The sequence below is a fragment of the Bubalus bubalis genome, chromosome 3, assembly GCF_019923935.1.
Source record: "Bubalus bubalis isolate 160015118507 breed Murrah chromosome 3, NDDB_SH_1, whole genome shotgun sequence".
In the NCBI taxonomy this organism is placed as follows: domain Eukaryota; kingdom Metazoa; phylum Chordata; class Mammalia; order Artiodactyla; family Bovidae; genus Bubalus; species Bubalus bubalis.
This window is the reverse complement of record NC_059159.1, coordinates 49,998,132-50,010,706: the sequence shown is the minus strand read 5'-3', so window position 1 is coordinate 50,010,706 and position 12,575 is coordinate 49,998,132.

The window sequence follows — 12,575 nt, the reverse complement described above, 5'->3', positions numbered from 1 at the left end:
TCCCAGAATCCTCCTTGCTGGCGTCCATCTTGGCTGAGCGATGCGTGTGCCTCCGGGAGGGACCCTGAGTCAGAATGATTGGCCAGAGACAACCCCGAAACTAATCTCATCCCCATAAAACCCAAGACTGTGAGCCACATGCCAGAGCAGCTCTCCTGGATTCCCTTGCCCTCCTGCTCTCCGTCCGGGCGCCCCTTCCCAATCAAGTCTCTTGCTTTGTCAGCAAGAGTGTGTCTCCTCGGACAATTCGTTTCTGAGTGTTAGACAAGAGCCCACTCTTGGGTCCTGGAAGGGGTCCCCGTCCTGCAACATCCCCACCTGAGTGGAGGAGTCTCAGCTCCATGTTTCCCGGGGGAACGCTGAGGTGTATGCCAGTGTCACATGGCAATCGAGCGGAAGCCAGGCCAAATCCAACATGGCGTGAAGGGTGCTGGCTGGAAGGCCAGAAGCGGGGAAGGTGGGGGCCTGGACCACTGCCTTTTCCCACTTGCCTCTCCTGGAGTGATAACGTTTTACGTTCCCATCACCCGCATTCAAGATAACCTGGCTTTTATCTGCACCCTGGCTGATGGCCTGCAGCCCTCTCATCTCCCACCCCTGGTGTTAATGCTAAAATGTTAATGATTTGGTTTTCTTTTTTGGAAAGGATAGGGCCTGGGGTCAGGGGTTTACTTGGAACGACCAGGAGCTTTCTTCTTCCAGTTCTGACTCTGGGCTCCAGGCCCCCAACCCAGGAGGGTCTGTGACCTGGGGAAGAGGGCGAAGGGGGATGAGCAAAGGGTGGCCTGGGCGTCAGGCCCAGGAGGCAGCTCCAGAAGCCCCGCCCCTGGGTCAGGGACTCTAAGGTACCCACCCTCCAGAGCTTGGGGGTGACCCTCTAAGGGCACCCAGGTCCTCTTGCTGTGCCCAGCCCTGCTTTTTCCAGGCGCCCTGGGATGGGAGGGGGCCGGGCCCTGGGAGGAGCAGGGAGCGGCCAGGCAATGTGTACAGAGAGGCCTCAATTTCACAGGGCTTGCTCCTGAGCGAGTTTCGCATAAAAGGATTAAGGCAAGAGGAAGTGCAGAGGAAATGGGGTGTTGGACACCTTGTTAAACGGGCTGTCAGGGCTCCCCAAGCGTGGGTGCTAACTCTATTCCCTGCCTCCGCCGGGCGCAAGCCAGGCCATCACCTGAGCAATCAAAGAGAGAGGCTGGACCAGCCAGAGAAGGGAGGCCCAGACCAGCAGCCCCTGAGCCACTCCCGGCGCCCCCCCGCCCCCAGCACCCCTCTTCCTTCAGGCCTCACTCCTCGAGGGAATTCCACTGACCCAGGGAGAAGAGGAAATGAAAGCTCAAAACCTCTTCTCACCTGGGCCTGGAGAGGGCTCCGCCCCCGGGATTAAAGCACAGCATGTTTGAGGGTAGGAGGGGCTGGGGGCTGGGGGCTTTGGACCTAATGATGATCATTTCCTCCCTTATCTTAACACTGAGGACCATTCTTTTTCCTGAGCTCAGAGAATTGGCTCCGGTTGTGAACGAGTCTGATTGGATCAGCACTTTTCCTGAAAAGATAAGGGGGTTATCGGGATGGGGGGCGGATACTTCCTCAGGGAGAAGAGCTGCGTGAGGACCTGAGATGAGTGAGGGGGCACCCCGTGGCCCGCGGGCACAGGCAGCTCCTGCAGTAGGGCAGGGCAACCCTGCCTTTGTCTGCGTCTGTCCCCTGCCCTGTTTGGACCGCCTTCTGCCCACCCAAGCTGATTCCTACTCATCCTGGTTTAGGGTTCACAGCCCTGGTTGAAACTTTAGGTCACCTGGAAGATACTGAAAACTTAGCCAAGGCCAGAATGGACTTGAGACAGATGAAACCAGAATCTCTGCGGGGGTTGGGGGTGAGGGGGCTCAGGTATTGGTATGGTTTTCGAAACCCTCGTGGTGAGTCTCAAATGCCACCACAGTCAAGAGATGCTTGTCCAGACTTCCTGATGGTCCAATGATTAAGACTGCGCTTCTAATGGAGAGGGAGTGACTTTGATCACCGGTCAGGGAACTAAGGTCAAGTTGGCTTCGAGGTGTGGCCTGAAAAAAGAAAGAGAGAGAAAAAGAGATGCTTGTCCAAGGAGCTTTCACTCAGGATCCCAGGCTGGGTTAAGCTCCCACCCGCTCTGTTTCCTCTGCTCCCTGGGGCATATCTTCACGAGTCACACCCACCAAATGGTGGTTTTCTGTTTACTTGTCTGTCTAGACCTCCCACCCCAGACTGTGAGCATCTGATTGTCGGGGCAAGAGCCACTCACCATTGTCCCCTGAGGCTTCTTCATCCTGCACATGGCAGGCAGTGTAAACCCAGTGCAGAAGGCGGGAACCCGGAAGCAGGACTTAGTCATCTTTCTATCTCTGCTCCCTGTCGCAGCGGCGGATTAGTGCCCTACAAAGCGACACCTGTGTGTTGACTGAATGATGATCAATTTCTCCCCTTGGAGGTGTGGGGATGTGGGAAGACTTAGCAGACACACCCTCACCTTGGCTATGGTTGGAGGGGGTGAGGGCTTCAGGACAACCGCTCCTCTGATCCCACCATCACCCCCATCACCCACTGACTTTTATTTCTTTACTTATATAGACATTTTTCTTTTCTTAATAGTTATTTATTTGGGGCTGCTCTGGGTCTTGGTTGCTGTGCTTGGGCTTTTCCTAGTTGTGGCGAGCAGGGGCTACTCTCTAGTTGCCGTGCACAGGCTTTTGAGTGTAGGCTCAGTAGTTGTGGCTCAGGGAGTTCGTTGTCCTGCAGCTTGTGGAATCTTCCCAGACCCAGGGATTGAACTCGTGTCCCCTGCCTAGGCAGGCAGATTCTTAACCACTGGACCACAAGAGAAATCCCCCAATTGACTTTTAAATGTTTTCAGTTTGGGAGAGTTTGGGTCTGTAAAGGGTGGTGGTGGTTTAGTTGCTAAGTTGTGTCCAACTCTTGCGACCCCATGGACTATATAACCCGCCAGGCTCCTCTGTTCGTGGGATTCTCCAGGCCAGAATACTGGAGTGAGTTGCCATTTCCTTCTTCCAGGGGATCTTCCAGACCCAGGGATCAAACCCGGGTCTCCTGCATTGCAGATGGATTCTTTACCGACTGAGCAACCAGGGAAGCTCTGTAAAGGACCAGATAGTAATTTCTTTGAGCTACACCAGCTGTTCTGTCCCGGTCACAACTACTCTGCTGTGACAGCTGAGAAGCAGCCACAAACATACATAAGGGAACGGACACGGCCATGTTCCAATTGTACCTTATTTAGGGATGCTGAAATTTGAATTTCATATAATTTTTACATGGCACGAAATTTCTTCTTCTGATTTTTTCAACCTTTAAAAAAAGTCATTCTCAGCTTGTGGCCCTGCAAAAACAGGGTTGGGCCGACAGGATTTCACCAACAGGCTGTCATTTGCAGATTCCTGATGTCTATGATAGCGTCGGTCGACGTCCAAGCTTAGAGTGGAACGCTGCTGTCCACCCAGCCATCCCTGAGTCTCCCAGGGACCTGGGCCCTGCTCACTGCCCCTCGATAAGACAGAGGTGTGTGTGAGGGGACCCGATCCTGTTAGGGATTGGGGGCGGGAGCGTGAAGCCGATGCCTCCCAGAGACATGCTGATGAGTAATGCGGTTTCACTTCAGGTCATTTCCTGAAAGTCAGTTCCACTTTGCACGTGAGGACGAGAGCAGGGAGCTTCAGAATTCACTCTTGAGGCCTCCAAATTAAAAGCCAAATAGGATGTAGCTTTTGTCTCAGCTGTGCCTTCATCTGTCAAGAGCAGTTATCTTCCTCGTCCGCCGCTGGGGCTGTTACTGCCACTCACCCCTGCCCAGCACCCGCCTCATTGTCTCCTCCACTTGGCGCACCCCAGCGAGGGGACGGGTCCATTCATGGGCCCAAGACAAGATCCCGCTGGTTATTCCAACCAGGAGGGAGGTGAGATTGGGGGCCCCAGAGGGCCTTTAGAGAAACCTGCCACCACTGGTCCAAACTCCTAGCCAGAGCCTTGCTACGTGGGGCATGGGCCAGACTCTGGGAGTTTCTCTCTGAGGAAAGGGCTGGGAATTCTGTATAATGGCCCAGCTCTCTTAGAGGAGAGTGACACAGTCCGATACCCTCAAACTGCCAACTCCAGGACCTTGGGAAGAGATTGAAAGGAAGATGGGAAAATGGATGGGAACCCAGAGAGCAAGGGGCTCTGAGTCACACCCTCAGTTTGAGTTGTGGCTAAGACCTTCAGTTGCTGTGTGACCTTGGGCCAATCACTTCACCTCTCTGAGTTTCAGCTTCTTCAAGCAGGACCGTCTTACCAGCCATGTGCCTCTCAGAATTGGACAAGAAGCCTAGGAGAGCGTCATGGGGGCCCCAAAGAGCCACCACTATTCAGGGCTGTGAGTCAGTGTTTCGGGGAGAGCCTGGGAGTGGTGGGTAGGACCACCAAAGTGAAGGGGACCACCCTGCTCTCCTCCCACAGTTGTTTAGGGAGGGGCCTTGGAAGCCGTCTTAGACTGTTTCTTTGTCTCCTTCCGAGAACCAGAACTGTCAGACAAATTGGTATCATAAAAAAAAGGTACTCTGTAATCAGAAGACTTGGGTTAAGATTCATCTCCTCACTGCTATGATCTCTGGCAAATGAGGCTCAGGATTCTCATCTGTGAAATGGAAATAACATGTCACTGGGCTGCAGGTGGCAAGTCCTTGCTGTGAGTGTGTTAAGTCGCTCAGTCATGTCCAACTCTTTGAGACCCTATGGACTGTCACCCTCCAGGCTCCTCTGTCCATGGGGATTCTCCAGGCAAGAATACTGGAGTGGGTTGCCATGCCCTCCTCCAGGGGATCTTCAAACCTTCATCTCTTGGATTGCAGGCGGATTCTTTACCCAATGAGCCACCTGGGAAGCCCGGCAAGTCCTTAGGAGGGTGAAAGTGCTTTGCTCACCTAGTGGGCTGCACACAAAGTCACACAGACTTGTGTGTTGCCTTCTCCTTCCAGCCAGTCATGGGGGTCCCCCCCAACCCTACTGACACTCCCACCCCACCCCATCCCACCCCGGGCCTTTTGTCAATGCTGGAGCCTGTCCTAGACGCCCTCCACTTGATTCTCTGGAGAATGGAGATGTCTTCCCTTTGACTCAAACCATCTCTGGGATGCCCTCACCCCCTGAGTCAGACCAGGATGAAGCTTCCAGCCCTGCTCTCTCCCCACCCAATGACCCTGGCCTGTCACCTTGGACCTCAGCCCAAGTCATCCAAGGTCTTGAAGGTGGCCTCCCTGCCTTTCTGTATGAGAGTTTCAGGCCCCAGGTCCCACACTCCAAGTTGGGGTGCCCCCCCCAAGACAACCATGCCCTGCACACAGTAGGTGCTCAGGAAATGTCAGCTGACCAACTGAAGGCATATTTTCTCAGCCTTTGATATAACTTTGTTGAGAGCAAGTGAAAGTGAAAGTCGCTCAGTCGTGTCCGACTCTTCGTGACCCCACAGACTATAGAGTCCGTGGAATTCTCCAGGCCAGAATACTGGAGTGGGTAGCCTTTCCCTTCTCCAAGGGGTCTTCCCAATCCAGGGATCGAACCCAGGTCTCCCACACTGCAGGCAGATTCTTTATCAACTAAGCCACAAGGGAAGCCCAAGAATACTGGAGTGGGTACCCTATCCCTTCTCCAGCAGATCTTCCTGACCCCGGAACGAACTGGAGTCTCCTGCATTGCAGGAGGATTCTTTACCAACTGAGCTATCAGGGGAGCCCCAAGAGGGCCATAATCGCCTTGCTTTTGGGGGGCCAGCAGGATTGAGATGCCATTAGGGGTTCAGGAATGAAGATGTGGGATGGAATGACTCAGGATCAGTAAAATAATGGTCCTTCTAATGATAGGTTGAAGATGGGGATTTTCAGGCCCCGCTTCTCTAAGGGGACGTGCAAGAGATATGTTGTCTCCCCCACTCCTTTTTTTTAATCGCAGGTTTATTTTTTATTTCTATTTATTTATTTATTTTTGGCTGCTATGGATCTTCGTTGTGGTGCTCAGGCTTCTCACTGTGGTGACTTCTCTTGTTGCAGAGCATCAGCTCTAGAACCCTGGCTCAAGAGTTGCGGTACACTGGCTTAGTTGCCTGGCGGCGTGTGGGATCTTCCTTGACCCGGGATGGAACCCTTATCCTTTGCATTCGCAGGCAGATTCTTAACCACTGGGCCCCCAGGGAAATCCTATTGTTTCCCTTGAATGGGATTTTTTCATTCATTCATGCACTCAGCGAGCCCTCCATCCCTACCATGTGCAGCCTCCCTGGCTGTTAAAAATCAGCACATTTTCTTGGAGGAGAATGAATGTGAGTGGAGGTGGGGAGTGCAGAGAGGCAGGCGGGGGGCTGGCTCTTTCCAGGGGTGTTCAGCAGTGAGGTCAGGTGCTGTGGTTGACAGTGAGAGTGAGGGGGGCCTGGCCTGAGCCTCCCTAACCCAGCTCCCACCCTCCACCCTGGCAGTGGGGCAGTGGGAAGAGGACTGGTCAGGGGGCCCCTTGGCACCTAGCTCCAGAAACCCAATGATGCTGGGGTAGGGAGGGAGGGGAAGGACTGGTTTAATCTGAGTTGACCCCTTTAAGTCCTGGAGATAGGAGGGAATGTAATTTAGGTTTTTTTTTTTTTAAAAAAAAAACAAAACACCTTTGTGACTGAGGGTTCTCAACTGGAACAGCCCGACAGCTGGGCCCAAAGCCAGGAGGTAGGGCAACAGGCAGGTCCTGAGATCTGGTGACCCTTTGATGCCCTCGGGAAGGTTTTGGGCAGGGGAGGGGGGCACTGCTGCTCCCACCACTCCACCCCTACCCTGGCCAGCCTCCCGAGCTCCACCGCGTCTCTCTTCCTCCAGCCTCGAGTCTCATTACTCTGGGGTGTCAAGAAAGAGAGGGCCTAGGTGCAGAAACTTCCCGCAGGGGAGGGGTGGTGAGCATTCACTGCATGCAGCAGCTCAGCCTCTGTGCCTACTGCCCTTGACCCCTGCCAGGCAGCCCCAGGCCTGTTCAGTGCCAGCGAGAGGCACTGAAGATGCCAGGACAATGGAGCAGGGCCTGTCCGCCGTGACCTCAGCAGAGCACAGAAACTGCTCGAGATGATGTGGACAGGGCCACAGTGGCGACATCCATGGGCACTGTACAGGCTCAGAGGTGGGAACAGTTCCCTCTGCCTGGAGCCAGAGGGAAGAGGGCAATCCAGCAGGGTCTTGATGGTTGAATAGGAGTTTGCCAGGCAGAGAGGTTGTGGGAAGGAACCTTGGCAGAGGCAAAGCAAACAGGGATGAGGGAAGCTGGGCTTGAGAAACAGAGGCTGCGCTATAGGAGTGGAGCCAAATGCCCGTGTTTGAAGTCCAGCTCCACTTTCTAGCTGTGTGCCTTTGGGTGGTTTGCTTGACCTCCATGTATCTCCATGTCCTCATCGTTAAAGGGTGCTGATAACAGCTATGGTTGCCTGTAATGCTATTTACCACTCTTGACCATCTCCCTTTCCAGGCACAGGTAGGGGTTATCCGTTCCTGGCCACGCTGTGGCTAGAACTGGCTGTGCCAGGTCTTAGATGTGGCACGAGGGGTCTTCCATCTTCACTGCCACACGTGAACTTCTTAGTTTCAACATGGGAACTCTTAGTTCCCTGACCAGGGATCAAACCCAGGTTCCCCTGAATTGGGAGCTCAGAGTCTTAGCCATTGGAGCACCGGGGAAGTCCCAGGAGTACCGTTCCCAGGCCCGGATGTTTCATGGTCAGCGGGAGGGTCTCTAGAGCTCTGGAGTTTGCTTTCTGGCATGATGCAGCACCCAAAGACGTTAGAGATGCGACCGACCAAATGGCCTGAGTCTCTAAGTCTCTCCGATGAGCAGATGCTGGCCACGCACACTGGTCACGTATTTTACCAGACAAGGTTGCTTGGTTATTGGAGTCACTGACACTCGGGAGGCATTTGTCCCCACTGCATAACGTGGCCCGTGCTGACTGAGGGTCATGACCGGGCTGCCGTGAGCTAGGACAGGTAAAGCACGGCACCCACAGCTTTGGCACTTCACGTTCTGCACCTGTGAGCTACTCTTGCTGTCATTTTTGTTAGGGAGGTGGAGGGGGGTGGCCATGCGAAAGAGTAAGATGGGAAGCAGAGCCTGCTCATTAAGCATCTTGAACACAAGGCTCAGAAGCTCGGGACAGAAGTCAGCAGAGAAGCAATAATGATTTTTTAAACAGAAGAATGACATGCTTTACAGACAGTTCAGTCCAGCGCTTGCCAAATGGCAGGCCTTTAGTAAACACTTCTTGAATGAATGAATGAACGGATGGAGGGATGAATGGAGTTTGGAGGGAAAGGGACCCACGAGGACATCAACTCAGCACCCACGTATCCCATGGAGAGGTTTGGACTCAGAGCAGGTGCCAGGCCACTGGGGGGGGTACCCACAGCCAGGCACCAGGCTTCCGAGTCCTCCCCCACTCGCCCACCCCCACCCCTACCCAGGCAGGCAGCTCCGTAGGCACTGAGGCTGGTGTGCAGCGTACAACACCGCCTCATAACTCAATGTGTTTATGATGAAGCGGAGCGGTTGTTTGGGAAGACAGCCACTCTGACACCCACCAGCCCCCAGGGCCGATGCTGAGATTTCTCCTCCACCATCCCCTGCTTAACACGCCAGCTCTCTCTCCCACACTCCGCTCCCCACGCCCCCATCGATGGCACCGATCTCTCCCCACCTCGACCGACACACACACCCCCCCCTCCACCTGCCTCTCCAGAGCTGCAGCCGGGAGGAAATTTATTGCCGCCCCAGACTGCTATGGGCAAATACTAATAAAATGCTGTTTTGCTGCAATTTGTTTAATTGGCCACAGAAGAGACGTCTGGAGCATGTGCAGGCTCTGCCTGCACCCGCGCGCCTGGCTGGTTCACACATGCTCTCTGCTCCCTGCACCTGGTTGCTCCTGGCTGCTCCTGGCTGTGACCACTGAGGACGGGACATTGGGGAAAAGGGGGATTGAGGAAGAGCGGAGGCCAAAGGAGGCCGCTGGACTGGAGAAGGCAGGAAGGAGCCCACCTCTAGCAGCTCGTCTAACACTTCCCCAAGTCCTTTTGCTCTCCCACAGCCCCCCGAAATCCTGATCAGCCAGGCTGCCTGAATTCAAATCCTCCCACCTCCTCTTCTTTGCTGTGTGCCCTGAGGGGCTTCCCTGGTGGCTCAGACAGTAAAGAATCTGCAACGCAGAAGATCTGAGTTCGATCCCTAGGTCTGGACGATCCCCTGCAGAAGGAAAAGACAACCTGCTCCGGTATTCTCGCCTGGGGAATCCATGGACAGAGGAGCCTGGCAGGCTACAGTCCATGGGGTCGCAAAGAGTCAGACATGACCGAGTGACTCACTGAGGTAAGCTGCGGAACCTCTCGGAGCCTCCAGCTTCCTCATCTGTAAAACGGGAGTGGTGATAACAGCATTCTGAGGATTAGATGAACAAATCCATACCCCAAACCCCTCAGAACAATGCCTGGCTTGTAGGAAGCACAGAATCAATGTTAGGAATCTAGACTGCTTGGGTTCTAATCCCAGCTCTCTCATGTGTCAGCAGTGGGCAAGTCATCTAACCACGCTGTAGCTCAGTTTCCCCATCTGCGAAATGGGGATAACCATCTCAACTGCCTTATAGAGTTGTGTAAAGGTTTAAAAGTTAATGGTTGTACAGGGATTAGAACAGAGCGTGGCACATGGCAAGAGCCCAGATGTATGAGCTCTTACTCAACAGCCCGTGGCAGTATGGGCAGCTCAGTACTCTGGCTAGCATGTTTGGGAAGACTTGGAACCACTGGAGGGAATTGTAGAGCGAGGACGAGTCCCCAGAGATAGGAATTCTCAAAGGCAGAAAGTTGGAGCTGGTTTGCAGCTAGCTGGCCTGGCTGACAAGGTAGGGGAAGACCCTATCTCCCAGGGGTTGGGGAGGGAAATGACCTGGCTGCAGCTTCCCAGACGGAGCCCTGGGGCTGGGCTGCTGCTCGTGGGGTCAGCTCAGCCTTCCAGCTGCTCCCCTCTTGGCCCCTGGCACCCACACCCTGGCAGCAGGCACCCTGCCACTCGCCAGATGGCACCAGGCAAGGCTGGAGCCTGGGGGTGGGCGACAGGGTTAGGCCAGGCTGTAGGCTCTGGGCACCCAGGTCTTAGGACAGATGGTTGTGTCTGTCCCCAGCACAGGATGCTGGGGGCAGGTTGCAGCAGCCCCCTACTCCTGACAAAGCTGGGCTTCAAGATCTCCCCAGGATGTGGCCAGAAGAGTGAGAGATGGGAGTTGGGAGTCCCCAGGTGGGTCCCTTTTCTTCTTTGAGTCTGTTCCTCATCTCAGAGAGAAGAAGTCACCGAGGTGATTTATCTGATTACCCAGGTGAAATGGTTAACCTGAAACCTGGAGCCCAAGAAGTCCTCTGTGCCTGTATTATGACTGCTATTGCTTCACAGTAGGGCAGAGGTTAAAATTGTGAACTTGGGGGTCAGACAGCCTGAGTTCAAATTCTGACTCTGCCGCTTTGCAGCTGTGTGACCTTGGGCAAGGGACTTAACCTCTCTGTACCTCCTTTGCCATCTCTAAATGGGCTAGCGATAGACGGTGGTTGTTAATAAAACTACCGTCTATCGGTGGTTTAATAAAACAGGATTGGACCCTTACTTTGTGCCCTTCCAGGTATGTGCCATTTTGCTCCGCTTTTCAGATGACAAAACTGAGAGGGGTGGAGACCTTCACCCAAGATCCCATCACCAGGTAAGTGGCAGTCCAGTGGCATTTTCAGTCCCTGTGGCCCAGTGCCCTGTATCTAATCCCGTGTGTGTTCAGTCGCTTCAGTCACGTCCGACTCTTTGCAGCCCCACGGACTGTAGCCCGCCAGGCTCCTCCGTCCATGGGATTCTCCAGGCAAGAATACTGGAACGGGTTGTCATGCGCTCCTCCAGGGGATCTTCCTGACCCAGCGATCGAACCTGCGTCTCCTGTGTCTCCTGCATTGCATGCGGCTTTTTTAGCGCTGAGCCATGGGGGAAGCCCTTATCTAATCCTATTTCCCCCTTAAACGAGGTTCCCTGTTGCTAGCTGACTGACGCCCATGCCACATGCACAGGTATGTTCTAGGTGTTTCTGGTAACCTCGGTTCAGCTGGCTGAGGAACATTTGTCCAGAGAAAATTTGCCCCTCCTGAAGAAACCCGTCACCCTGGTACCCAATTCACACGATCGGTTATACAGCACTGTACTGCACATCACGCTGCTTTTACTCTTGTTTCCGGGCTTGAGATAAAGGCACTGAGCTACTGTACTCCACACGTTTGGTAAAGTACACAGAAGCACAAGCACTTGTAAAGGACACACGTATGTGACAGTATATGCCAGGCACGTGAACTAACACATGATTGGACAAGCAAGCACACGTCTGCATCTTTGAAAGTTCCCAACTTGAAGGTTCGTATGTAGGGGACTTATTGAACCTCACTTTCCTTCTCTGTAAAATGGGGGTGATGATGAGAGTACCTGCCTCAGACGTGTGTCATCAGGGTTAAGAATGAGTTAATATTGACACTTCCCTGGCAGTCCAGCAGTTAAGACTTCAGGCTTCCAATGAAGAGGGCAAGGGTTCAATCCCTTGGGGAACTAAGACCCCACATATCCTGTGGTCAAAAACAAACAAACAAAACTCTATGCCTGTGATAATAGTTTCAAAACTCTGTGAATACACTAAAAATCATTGAATCGTGTAAGTAAGTAAGTTGCATGGTATGTAAATTATAACTCAAAAACTTTTCTAAAAGATTGCTAAAAAAAAACAAAGAAAAAAGAGTTAATGCCTGTGAAGTCCAGGAAACAGGGCATAACCTACAGGCAGTCCACCCATCTGGGCCACTCAATTGCTCCTGCCCCGTAGCAGTTTCTGTTGTTCCTATTCTGGGCTTCCTGTTGGCCTGCCCCTACCCTGCACACGGCAGGCAGGCAGCTGTTCAGTGCTTGTTGGTTTGTTGGCCAGATGAGTGGCTGTGTGGGGCCTGGCGTGCCAGAGTGGATGGCTCTCAGGACAGCATTCCCAGCCCAGCCTCTGTGGCCCCCGGTCCTGCTGGCTCATTGAGGACGCTGTCATTTGCAGCCCCATAGAAAGCCCCACCCTACCCTGCCCTGGCGAGCGGGTCTTCCCCACTGCAGCCTTGGCCCTGGTGCTCTGGGCTTCCCTCCCTTCTAGACTCTTCCCGCAGCCTCCTCCCTGCAGCCTCCCTGCCTCTGACTGCTCCCCTCTCTGATACAGGCATAATCTCCAAGCATGGCTCCACTCCGCTCTCTGGCCTGTCGAGGCCCTTCCCCATGAGATGAGGGCCTTCCCAAAGCTGGTTATACTCAAATTGTACAGAAGAGAAAACAGGACTTCCCTGATAGTTCAATGGTTAAGAATCTGCCGGCCAATGCAGGGGACACGGGTTCAATCCCCAGTCCGGGAAGATGCCACATGCCGTGGGCCAACTAAGCCCACAGCTATTGAACCTCTGTGCTCTGGAGCCTGTGCCCCGCAACAAGAGAAGCCACCA